Genomic DNA, 11,841 nt, shown 5'->3' with positions numbered 1-11,841 from the left:
AATAATGTAATTGAACCAGAAAATTTGTGGACCAATTTTCAGATTTACCTTGAAAACACTGTGTTACAATTTAATGGTTTGAAAATTGAAAATTATGCAGCAGACAATACATGAACTAGCATTTTCAAGGTATAATCTGATCTTTTTTTGAGGGGGAGGAGACCCCATATGACGACATACCCTCTTAGCCCCCAAAAACGTCTACCCCCCCCCCCCCCCCCCAATAATTTCTGCAAGTCGGCGCCCATGTAAAAAAAGAATTTATTGTAACGACCAAAAAAAAGGGCAGAACTACTGAAACTTGAATTTTCCAGCAGATTTCTAAGGTTTAAGTTAAAAAATGATTTAAACAACTAATTTTTAAATCATTAGCACTTGGCTTTTCAAATGACAAACTTTTTCAAAACACAAATACCATACAAATTGTATGAATTAAAATATAGTTGATGCTCATAGGAAAACATGCTAATTATTTTTTAATCTTTTTTTCATATAACATTCTGCTGTTTTATAATCTTTCTCCCCACTTTTTCCCCACACAGATTCAAATTTATTGAAGAATCGCAAAAAGCCTGTCTTCCTTGCACCTTTTGAGGAATTACCTCTAAGAACTCAACGGGAAATAATCCTTTCCTGGTTTGTTGATAAAAATTTAGCCTCTCGTGCTGCCAATGATGGAGAAAAAATTGAGGAAAATCATGTGGTGGTAACACCAGATAAAATACCAGTATCTTGTGCAGATGAAAAAGTCGACTTATCTGTTGTCCAATGCTATTTTACTGAAGATGCTTGGAAGCGTGTTACAAGCATACTTGACCTTAAGAAGAAAAAAGATGTGCGGAAATGTATTACTTGTGGGAAGTCTGCTTCTGAAGATACTAGTGTGAAATGTTGTTGTTGTTTGCTCTGCTACCATCATACATGTGCTGGGTATAAATCTCTGAAAGTGTCTTTTTGCCAGAGATGTATGATAGGTAAGTGATATTTTCGTTTTTACACTTTTTATTATTTGTTGAAATGCGTTCTCTTTAAAATAAAAAAGAAAATGCAGTAGAGGACCGTTATAATGCACACCTGGAGACCAGAGGCTGTGTGTTATACTGGCTTTGGCGTTATGTAGATCATTTCAAATTTAAAAAATGATTTTCAGAAGCTATGAATTTATAGTCAAACCTCCATATATATCAAACTTTCACATATCAAAATCTTCTATGCTTAAAACTTTTAATAAACCTCCATGTTCATTACGTAGAAAAACTATTTCCAAACATTAAATAAATCTCTATACAGTAAAAACCCTCTAATGTGGACACTAACGGGACAAATTTTTTGTCTGCAACAGAAGGGTGTCCTCAGGACAGGAGTTTAATAATGTTATTTGCCTTGAAATGAGGGAATTAAAAATTGTCCTCATTTGAAGGGTATCCGTTAGGAAGAGAAAAAGAAAACTTAGTGGTTAGTCACTTAGTGGCAAGTCGGTTAGTTGAATTTCAGGGGTTTGTTTTCGATTTTATGTTGCAACTTGTCCTGTAAAACCAATTTCTAGCTATTCCATTTTTTTTTTTTTTTAAATAGTTGTTCTTCATTCGTTTGTTGCATTTTTAAAGCTTCAATTTTGGTGGATTTTCGGGGAAGGGCACTTTTGAAGCTTTCCCACCCCAACATCACTGAAGGTTTTCTTAAACTTCTTTGCATGACTTCAATTTTTTTTTAAATTCATATCAAAGGGTCCCTCTTAATCCCCCCCCCCCCCCTAACATCATCAAATATCGCCTAAAATTGCCTATTTGGAATTATCGAAAAATTGCCGCAGAAGAGTCTAAATCCTATTCTTTCCCCTAACGCTTCCGAAGATGGTTTGAAATTGTGTTTTAAAGACAAACTGGCTTTCGTTATGAATATATAACTAATGTTCATTTCAGCACAAAAACCAGTTCTGTACGCACCATAACACAACAGCTGTTACACCAAGTGCAAAGCTTTTTAGCAGTACAGTAGAAGACTGTTATAACGCACACCTTGGGACAAGAGCTTTTGCGTTATACAGGTTTTTGCATTATATAGATCATTTCACAAATTTTGAGACTAATATTCAGAATTTATCTATATATTAGCACTTCAGAATGAGTTTTATCTGCTGAGTATTAAAGCACCAATATTACAATTAGTTATTCACAAATGAATATGTTTCACAATCAAAATCCTGCACTTCTGCTAGTTTCATGGTTTGCATAACAACTGCATTTTCAAGAGCCATCTGGTGTTTTCTGTTTACTATGAGTACTAATTTTCAATTTAAAAGCTTTGAAATAAGATGGAAAGATGAAAAACTTTCAAAATTTAATTTGCCTAACAATTTTTATTTTTGCAAAGCGAAACAGAGGGATTTTTTAATCTTCAAAACCTATTGTTTACTTCTGAAAAGTAGTGCGGTTTATAGAGAATTGCTTTATACAGGTCGGCATTATAACGGTCTTCTACTGTATAACTAAACATGAATATATATTTACTAAGTGTGCTACATATTGTTAAACATCATTAATAGCGGATAGTTATTTTTTGGCTAAATGAGTTACAGTTTTTTGAAAGATACAATTGATTTGAAAGAATAACTCATTAAAGTAAGTTTTTGAAAAACAAATTAACATTCTATAATATTACAATTAATTAAATTTAATTTCTTGATTTTACTTTCTTTAGCCGCTCACCCTAATAGCTGTGAAGAAATGATTTTCTTAACTCTAATCTAGTTATGACATATGGTTGAGGGGAAAGTTGGATATAAAATTTAAGGAAATGTTTGCTTTTCATTTTCATTCTTTAAAAAAAAAAAAAAAAAATTCTTTAAAGCTACCGTAAAAGTAAAATTACAGCATGCAACCATTTTTCAAGACGAGGAGCTATACAAGTATAAATAAGGATTTCAGAGGGGAAAACTATTAGTCTTCTTTTTTGGCCTCCAAAGCGAGAAAGAAAAATCGACTTTTTAGGGGTTTTAATCACCATACAAACCCTGAATTTTTCCTGCACTATTCTTATGATGGAGCGCTTACTGCAGTTAGTCTTCAATTAAGGGCCAGATTATGCGTCAGATCATGTGAGTATGTATTTGTTTACTCTTTAGATATAAAAGGAGTAAGCTAAAATCGGGGAAATATCGAGGTTTTCCATTTCTTTTCGGGAAGGAAATTTTTCGCAAATTTTGTCTTGCGACAGTGGTTGATCCCCCAAAGTTTGAGCCTTGTTTTTTGTAGTAAACTACTCCACTAACATGCTAATACATTTTCTAATTTCAAGCAAGAAGCATAAACTTCTGAAAACTCTCATCAAAGTGAGTGTTTGATAAGTGTCTGCCGTGTTGTCAAAATTACGGTGGTGATCCGAAACTCGGCATATTTCTTAAGTCCAAAGCTAGTGTTGGTCCATTTGGTGCCTTATTTTGGACCCTATGCTGTACTTTTAATTAGGTTCTTTTAAATAGGTAAATAAGAGTTAAATGTTTTCCCTTTGTTTTCGAAAAACATCAGCATTTAGATGTTTTCCAGGGCTGATGGGTCGATTTTTTTACAAGTTAGCATTGGCTGCTGATGCTGATGGCTACTTTTTTAAACCATTTGAGCACTAGCACTTAGCCCCCGCGTTCACAAATACAGAGTTGGCGCAGAGGGGATTGATGAACATATTTCCCTGTAGGATGTGTAAGAAAGTCTTAGTGTTCTCTAAAACACTTGCTTCGCTTCTCTGTTGTTACTTTCGTTGTTCTTAAATTTTAAAAACTGCTGCTTTTGCGCTATTGCTTTAATATACAAAAAAAAAAAAAAAGTTGACTGAATTTGTATCATGTAAGTGCCACATTTGTATCTGTTCTTGTTTCTAAGAAATAATTCATCACTCATAAAATATGGTCCATTTACGATGAGAAGGCACTTGGGTTCCCCTCTGTCTTGTGGTGTCAGAAGGTTCTTATTTTGCTGTTTTGGGAAGAAGTTTATTGATCCATAAGGTCAATGGAACAATCAAAATCCAATAAACACTACTCAATAGTGCGCAAAAGTTGCCTTTTGTAGAGACAATTTGTTTTGCAAAAGGATTTCAAAGAAAAGAATATCGGGAATCTTTCAACTAAACCTAACAAATGAAGTAGAGCTTTTTCAAACAAACAGTTATTGAAAATGTTTAAATTGCATCAATAAATTAACACTGATAATCTAAAATTACTGCTAGTGTCAGTACCAGTACTTATTTACTCTTATACTTTCAGATTGTCCTGAAGACGAAAATGGTGATCCTCTTCCTTTTGAGAAATTTCCTCTACTTGTAAAACAAGAAAGGATCCTTTCCTGGTTTGTTGATGAAGATTTAGCCTCTCGCATCATTAAAAACGGAGGAACAGTTGAAGACACTGATGTAGTATCAGAACCAAGTGAAGTGCCTCTGTCATGTATTCATAGTTCAGTTGACTTATCCATTGTAAAGGACTTTTTTTCTGAAAGTGCATGGGAACTTGTGAACGTCTTAGTTGAACAGGTTATGCTGAGCAAATATGAGAGAAGCGGATGTGCTTTTTGTGGCAATACAATTAGCAGACTTTATAAGTGTAGAAGCTGCTTACTATATTACAATCTTCAATGTATAGCTTATCAAAAGTATCCACGTGAATCTAAATGGTTTTGCACGGCATGTAAGACAGGTTAGCAGAATTTTTTTTTTATTTCTTAGGTATTTATTTTTACTCAACTGTGCATGCAATGCAAAGGAGGGAAATGTGTTTTATGAGTCTATGTATGTATGTTTGTTCCTATGTGACATTGTAAAAGCTAAATGCCTTGGCCAATTTTGATGATTCTTACGTCAATGGATTTGTCTTGACCTTGGGAGTATCACTAAACACATGACAGTAATCAAAATTCGCCATATCAACAACCAGTTGCCATAATGTCGGTTCAAGATTGTGTCGCAGGCTGCCTGCATGCGACAAATGCAGGCAGTATTTTCGCTGCCTGCATTTGTCAGCGAATACCCTAGAGGTCAGTCCCTGTGGTCGGTGGCAAATCCAGATGCTCCTGTTGGGAGGGGCGATTGAGTACTACATTATGGGGGGGGGGAGGGGGTCACTAATGAAAAAAAATTTCACCTCAAAACCCTTCAATTTTTGCTTTGTTTCACGACTCTTGAACTATTTTCAGTAGCCATTTAGATCCTCAATCGTACTTTTTTCCTTATAAAAGAAATGTTGTAGCACCAAAATATTAATTTACTAATCTCTCTCTAACTATTTCTAACTATTGGACAACAAAATGAAGGGACTGCTCAAGATCCCAGATCTGATTCCCCATTCAAAGAAGATTTAGACTATTTGGTAGTTAATAAGAAGAAAAAGGCAGGTTTGGAGGTTCCCGTCCGGAAAATTTTTGAAATTTAAGGGTATATTTTCGAAAAAACAATTGTTTGCGATCTTTGGTTTCTTGAAGGAAAAGGATGAGATTCGGGAGTTCTCCCACAGTCACTTTCGATATTAGAGCCTCAAAAACGTAATTTTAGCTATCATGCTTTAGTTATTGATGCTAAAAACCAGGGGGTTTGGGGGCTTACCCCCGGAAAAAATTTCGGAATTGAAGTTGTAAAAACGCAATTGTAGGCCTTCTTTGATGACGTAGCAGAAGACATGGGGTTCAGAACTTTTCCCCAGAAACTTTTGAATGTAAGAGATCCATAACTGCTGTGTGTGTGTTTTAGATGATCTTTGAATGATGTTGAAAGATAAGAAAAGACGGAGATGGGGGCTCCTCTACGGAAAATTTTGGAAATTGAAGTCCTGAAAACGCAGTCATAAGCCATCTTTTATGACTCAGGGGGAGAAACAGAGTTTGGAACTTTCCATCGGAAATTGTTAGAAATTGGAGCATTGAAATGCGATTGTTGGCCATCTGTGGTAGTGTTAAGGGAAAGGATGGGATCAGGAGCTATCCCTCAACTTTTCAATATTGAAGCTTCAAAAACGTAATGTTAGTGGATCTTCATTGATGTTAGGGAAAGGGCTCATGATCGGGGGCTCTCCCCAGGAATTTTTTCAGAATTGAAGTTCTAAAAACGTAATGAAAGGCCTTCATTAACGACATTTTTGAAAAAGTTTCCAATTCTGCCGATATTTTCGAAGTTGAAGCTCTAAAAATACAAAATTTTGGCGATCTTCGATGACATTGGAGAGAGGTAGTTGAGGGGACTCTCCCCTGGAAAAATTTTAGAATTAAAGTCACAAAAATACAGTTATATGTGTTTTTTTTTTGTGATGTTTTTTTTTTGGGGGGGGGGGGAGAGTTTGGTGACCTTTTCCTGGAATTTTTTTGAAATTACAAACTTTTGGGGGGAGGGGAGATCGCCCCACCCCCCTGTGGATCCATCACTGGCTGTGGTGGACTTAAGTTTCCTATAAAAGTAAAAAATATTGATTGAAACTAGAGTAAATGATAAAAATGTTCCTACTTAAGTTTTATTTTTTGTAAGAATGTCAGAAATAGAGAAAACAATATTAAATTATAAATTAAATGAAAAATATGAAAATACACTTTTGCCATGAAGACAGGAACTTCACGAGGGACTGGGAAAGAGTTTTGAGTTTAACAACCTCTCAGTTTCTTTTTCCAAAAGATCAAGGTTCAAACGAGTGCATAAATATGTTACAGTTTGCATTATGAAAGTGCTTAGTGTGGGTTGGTAGCACAAACAACGAAACGCTGTGATGTTTGCCGCAGATTCTTGAGAAAGACTATTTCTTAGTTGCAGCGAAAAAGAAAAATAATTTTTAAGAAAATATAATCTGAATTTCAGTGAATGAGGGTATTTGTACTGCATACTTGGGTTTGAGGATGCAATCCCTGTGTAGCATGTATTCACAGTTTTAAAGTTTAGCATCTTATTTTGTGTGTTTATTGATTAATATATTATCGCTTTCTCTTGCAGATTACTTATGAGGTTTTCAATCTAAGTTGCAGACTACTAAAAAAAAAGTTCTGCTCAGGTAGTGTAAGTAATAATTGTTTAATTTTATCTCTTTTTTTAATACGAAATACAGTAGAAGACCGTTGTAGCGCACACCTCGGGACCAGAGCTTTTGCATCATACAAAATTTGGCATTATGTAGGTCATTTCACAAATTTTTAAACTAATGTTCAAAATATATCCATGTATAAGCACTTCAGAATGAGTTTTATTTATAGTGAGAATTAAAGCACTGATTATACTATCATTCACAAATAAGTATGTTTCACAATCAAAAGAAAGTAAATTATTCTGCTTGCTTCATAGTTTGCATAACAGCTACATTTTCAAGAGCCATCTGGTATTTTCTTTTTACTGTGAATACTAGTTTCATTTAAAAGCTTTGAATTAAGATGGAAAGATGAAAAACTTTTTCAAAATTTAATTTTACTAATAATTTTTATGCTTGTAAGGTAAAACGGGGATTTTTTTAGTTTCAAAATCTATTGTTTACTTCTGAGAAGTTGTGCGGTTTATAGCGAAATATGTTGTACAGGTTGGTGTTATAAGGTATTCTACTGCACTATACAATTGTTCAATAAACTGCAATTGTGACTATTAGTGCACAGTAAAAACTAATTTCACTCACTTATAATTTAATTTTTTCCTAGGTTCTTCTGTCCCTTCCAAGTTTAGTCAGTCCTGAAGATAACTTGGCTACAGAAGCAAGTATTTACCATGTAAATAACTCAAGATCTTTCTAAAACAGAGTACCAAATCACGCAAGATGTATCAGCAAGTGTGTGGAGTGTACAGAAACAATATAATGAATAAAAATTACATCCGGAAAAGGTGCATTAAGTTTAAAAACGAACAAATTAATGTTTACAATGAAGGGAGGTTGATGACGAGAATTTAACCCTCATCCACTCTATCGTCCCAATCTTGCACCTAGTCATTTTCAAATGTTTCCCAAAATAGAGAACTGGCTAGGAACATAGCACATTGATGACTACAACGACGATTTTCAGGTGCACATCACTGAATGGCTGGGATTGTAGGAGGCAGAGTTCTATGGCGATGGAATTTCCAAGATTGTTCACTGCTATTATAAGTGCCTAATTTAAATGGTGACTATGTAGAAAAGTAGAATTTTAGTCGCTCTTTCAGATGCATGTATTTTTTTTTTTTTTTTTTTTTTTTTGTCATAGTTCTTTTTAAATTTTAAAACATTCCTTACTTTCTGAAAAGCCCTCGTATAATAGTTGCAAAGTATTTTATTTGCTCTGTGTTGGAGAAAACTGCCAAAGATAAAAGTGATATTTTGAAAAATTTAAATCTGAATTGAAATTTGTTATAAACAGTGGCATAGGAAAGGGGTAGTCCCCCAGCCCAGGCCACTCACTTTAAGCTCAAAACTAAAATCCTATGATGGAAATTAGGCTATCTTTTGTAACATTTCTGAGAGGATTTTGGTCCCTTTTTATTTGTTATATATATTGTATCTTATTTGAATAATGTTTAAAATATTTTTTTTCCCATTGAGAGTTAAAATGCCGCCACCTTTTGAAAAAGAAGGATTATCCTACAGGGTTCGTACGGATTATGGAAATCCTGGAAAGTCATGGAAAAAAAAGAAGCAAATTTCAGACCTGGAAAAGTCATGGAAAATTGAAATTTTCAGTCTAAGTCATGGAAATTTATTTTCAGTCGTGGAAAAATATTCTGGGAAAAAAGTAACAGTAGCTAAAAAAAGCATTAGAAATCTTGAGTGATTTAGTATTGCACCATGAAAGCTATTTAAACTGGAAAATTGAACGATCTCAAAAAACATTGCATCCGAGTTCGTTTCCATCACTCCTAAATCTTTATTTTAAGATTTATCAGAGTTTATCTCAATTTGTTGAAGGTTTTGGACATTTAGTCAGGCGATAGAACACAGAAATCAGGGAATTTTAATGCTCAAAAACAGTAGTGCCCAATATATGGCCCGCAAAACTAATCCATGCGACCCACTGGTACGTTCAGTGTCATTATTCAAACATGTTCTGGAATTTCTGAACCTATTAATTTATATATGCATTTGAAAATGTACAAATAAGTAAGCAAGAACATTTAAATCAAAAGATTTATTTACTATGATTTTTTTTTTTTTTTTTTTTAATAAATATCTGGTTTAGAAACATGAATTTACTAAAGAATGTGGCTTTATTTTAAAGAACCAAAAAATTGTCAAGTTGACATTAAAAGACAACTTTTGAAGCAAATTTATTGAAACTTAGTAATGACCCATTCAACATTTTCCCCAATCATTATCATTCTGCCTGTTTAAAAAAAAATAGTCACCATGTTTAAGCATCATTCACTGTAGTTTTAACTTAAACTTATATGATGAAAACAGGTAAGAATTCAGTTTTTTATGTGTACACTGATATTTTTTCAATCAGGCAGTGGCATTCACATAGAAGTTTTGCTAATGCTCATTTCCAAAAAAAAAAATCGCAAGTTTGATATTAAATAGTACTATTCTCTTCGTGTAACAAGATCATGAAAATTTTCATGAAGTCATGAAAAAGTCGTGGAATTTTTTTATCCAAATAGAATATGAACCCTGATCCTAGGAGGAAAGCCGTCCCTCACCCCTCCCAGACATGCTACTGCAGTGTAGAAGTATCAAGCAGACCCAGAAAATGGTCTATGCTTACAAAATTCTTCTTTATTTTTTGGAGGGATGGGGGGTGGCATTAGGGAATGTCTATTTTTCCTTCTAACTCAACTAATTTTCTTCAAAAAAATGATTAAAGTAATTAATTTTAAACTCATAATATTTTTTCGAATTAGGTAAATTACAGCTTCTTTTCCTGTTGCACTCTTAAGGAGAGCCTCTCTTATATCATTAAAGTAACACATCAGTCTAAAATGTTCAAGGTATTTTTATTGCAACCAAAACGGTCGTCTTTCCATGGGCAGCTTTAAGGGGGGTGAGGAGGGGCAGTGCCACCCCCAGTCTTGGATGGACTTTATACATAGTAACAACACACCTTCCAAAATCTTAAAAGAAAAAAAAATCCCTTTTTTTTTCTTTTTTAAATAGTTCAGATGTGAAAATGAAGAAAATAGCGAATCTCCTTGGGAGGTGGGGGAGCAACATTCATTGTATTACAAGTAGTAAGGCTTTAACTGTGTTGCTGAAATGTGTTGAAAACGACTATTTTGAATTGAAAACTTTTGATTGAGCTATGCATTCAGCTGCAATACTTGAAACAATTGACGATTATTTCAACGCTTTAGAAGTTAAAACACATATTTAAAAATCCGGATTCACCTATAAACTAAACAAGCTATAGCTTAGGGCACCCACTTTGTTGAAGGCTCTCAACTCTCAAAAATTTCATAATTTGTTCCAAAAAAAAAAGAAAAGTTCTTTAAAAAATTAATTTTATTTTAACGTGCTTGAAAACAGTGAAAATTAGGACAAGTGCGGATACAAATTACGAGTTTTTAAATTTATAACAAATGTGAGGGGGTAGGGCAAGAAATGCCAAAATGTGTCAAATTCAGCTCCTTGCGATATCCTGCAGCAAAAATGTAAAAATCATGGTTCTCGTGTTTCTGTAACATATTACTTGAGATAATTTTTTATGACTCACATGTTTTATATCTTGCTTGCTGTTTATTTCATCTTGAATGCTGTATTTCGGGAATTTTTTTGTAGTGCTTGTTTTCTTCTTACATCTTCTATATATTGTTAATCTGTTTAGCCCGAAAAAAATTACGTTACTTCTATTCCTTTTCGTTTTCTGCACTACTTGTAATTGAAAAAAGTTGGTGTATTGGGAAATCTTTTTTCTTTTAAACTTATAACTAATTTCTTTTAAAATAGTTGCTCTTACAAAGTTAGAACAATACATCAAAACTGTTCAATCTAGTACTAAATTTCATAGACTGGAAAAGGCAAATGAAGTGCCTTAAATAATCTCAATTGTTCTCGGGTCCTTGAAAACAATTAGATCAGTCTTTAAAATTCCTAAGCAAAGTGTTCTTCAATTTTATTTCGTATCAAATATATAAATTATGAATTGTCCAAATGGGCAGCATGTTACTCTTGTTACCTATTTTCGAAATCTGTACACAATTTCTTTTAAAACATCTTTTACTATTGATCATTTTGTATTTAATTCAATGCTGTATTTGTGGGTGGGTTGGAGGCGTGATCAAAACCTAATTGAATTGAACTTACAGCCGATGTTAAGCAATTAATAATGCATAATCTTTTCTTCTCCCTCGCTTTTCTCTTTGAGGACTGCTGTCATTGGTTTGTTGACCCGAAAACAATTTTTACTGTGTATTATTGTAATTTGCAAAATAATGTTTCGCCTATTTTTTCCGAGATTTTTGTAGTTCCAATAACTCCTTATAAAGCTACAAAATGCAGAATTTTACATCTATTTTACAAAAATTCCTTCCGGGAAAGAAACTTCCGGACCCCTTAAAATTGGAAACATTCTATACCCCACTTAGGGATGCCATTTCCCCTTTTAAGTTCAATTCAAAAGGACAGAAAGCAATGCAAACACAAAAAAATAACCTAAAGGCATGCCTTTACGAAATCACGGGGGTGGGTGGGGGCTTTATAAAATGGCCTTTTTCGCCACCAACAGAAATGTTGTCTGGACTACAAAAGAGACTCAAAAACTGAAATAGCTTTGGACCATGTTAAGTCTAAATCCAGCCTCGATTACAACTAATGTTGCTCAAAAAAAAAAAAATCCTGCCCTCCCAGGAACTCAGTCTTAAATCCGCCTATGCGTCTTTCAAACAAAAATATCAGGCTGGAAATCGAAAATTTCATTATTTAAAACC

At 33.8% G+C, this 11,841-nt stretch overlaps 1 long non-coding RNA gene across 1 annotated transcript; it reads left to right on the top strand.

Annotated features, from left to right (window-relative positions):
- The first annotated feature begins 4,518 nt into the window (after nt 1–4,518).
- On the top strand, nt 4,519–7,818 carry LOC129227520 (uncharacterized). The gene is made up of 3 exons (XR_008580845.1): nt 4,519–4,690; nt 6,961–7,023; nt 7,650–7,818. It is a non-coding gene; the product is annotated as an uncharacterized LOC129227520 (long non-coding RNA).
- The last annotated feature ends 4,023 nt before the right edge of the window (nt 7,819–11,841 follow it).

This window comes from Uloborus diversus, chromosome 8 (assembly GCF_026930045.1).
Source record: "Uloborus diversus isolate 005 chromosome 8, Udiv.v.3.1, whole genome shotgun sequence".
In the NCBI taxonomy this organism is placed as follows: domain Eukaryota; kingdom Metazoa; phylum Arthropoda; class Arachnida; order Araneae; family Uloboridae; genus Uloborus; species Uloborus diversus.
This window is presented reverse-complemented; position numbering and strand designations above follow the sequence as displayed.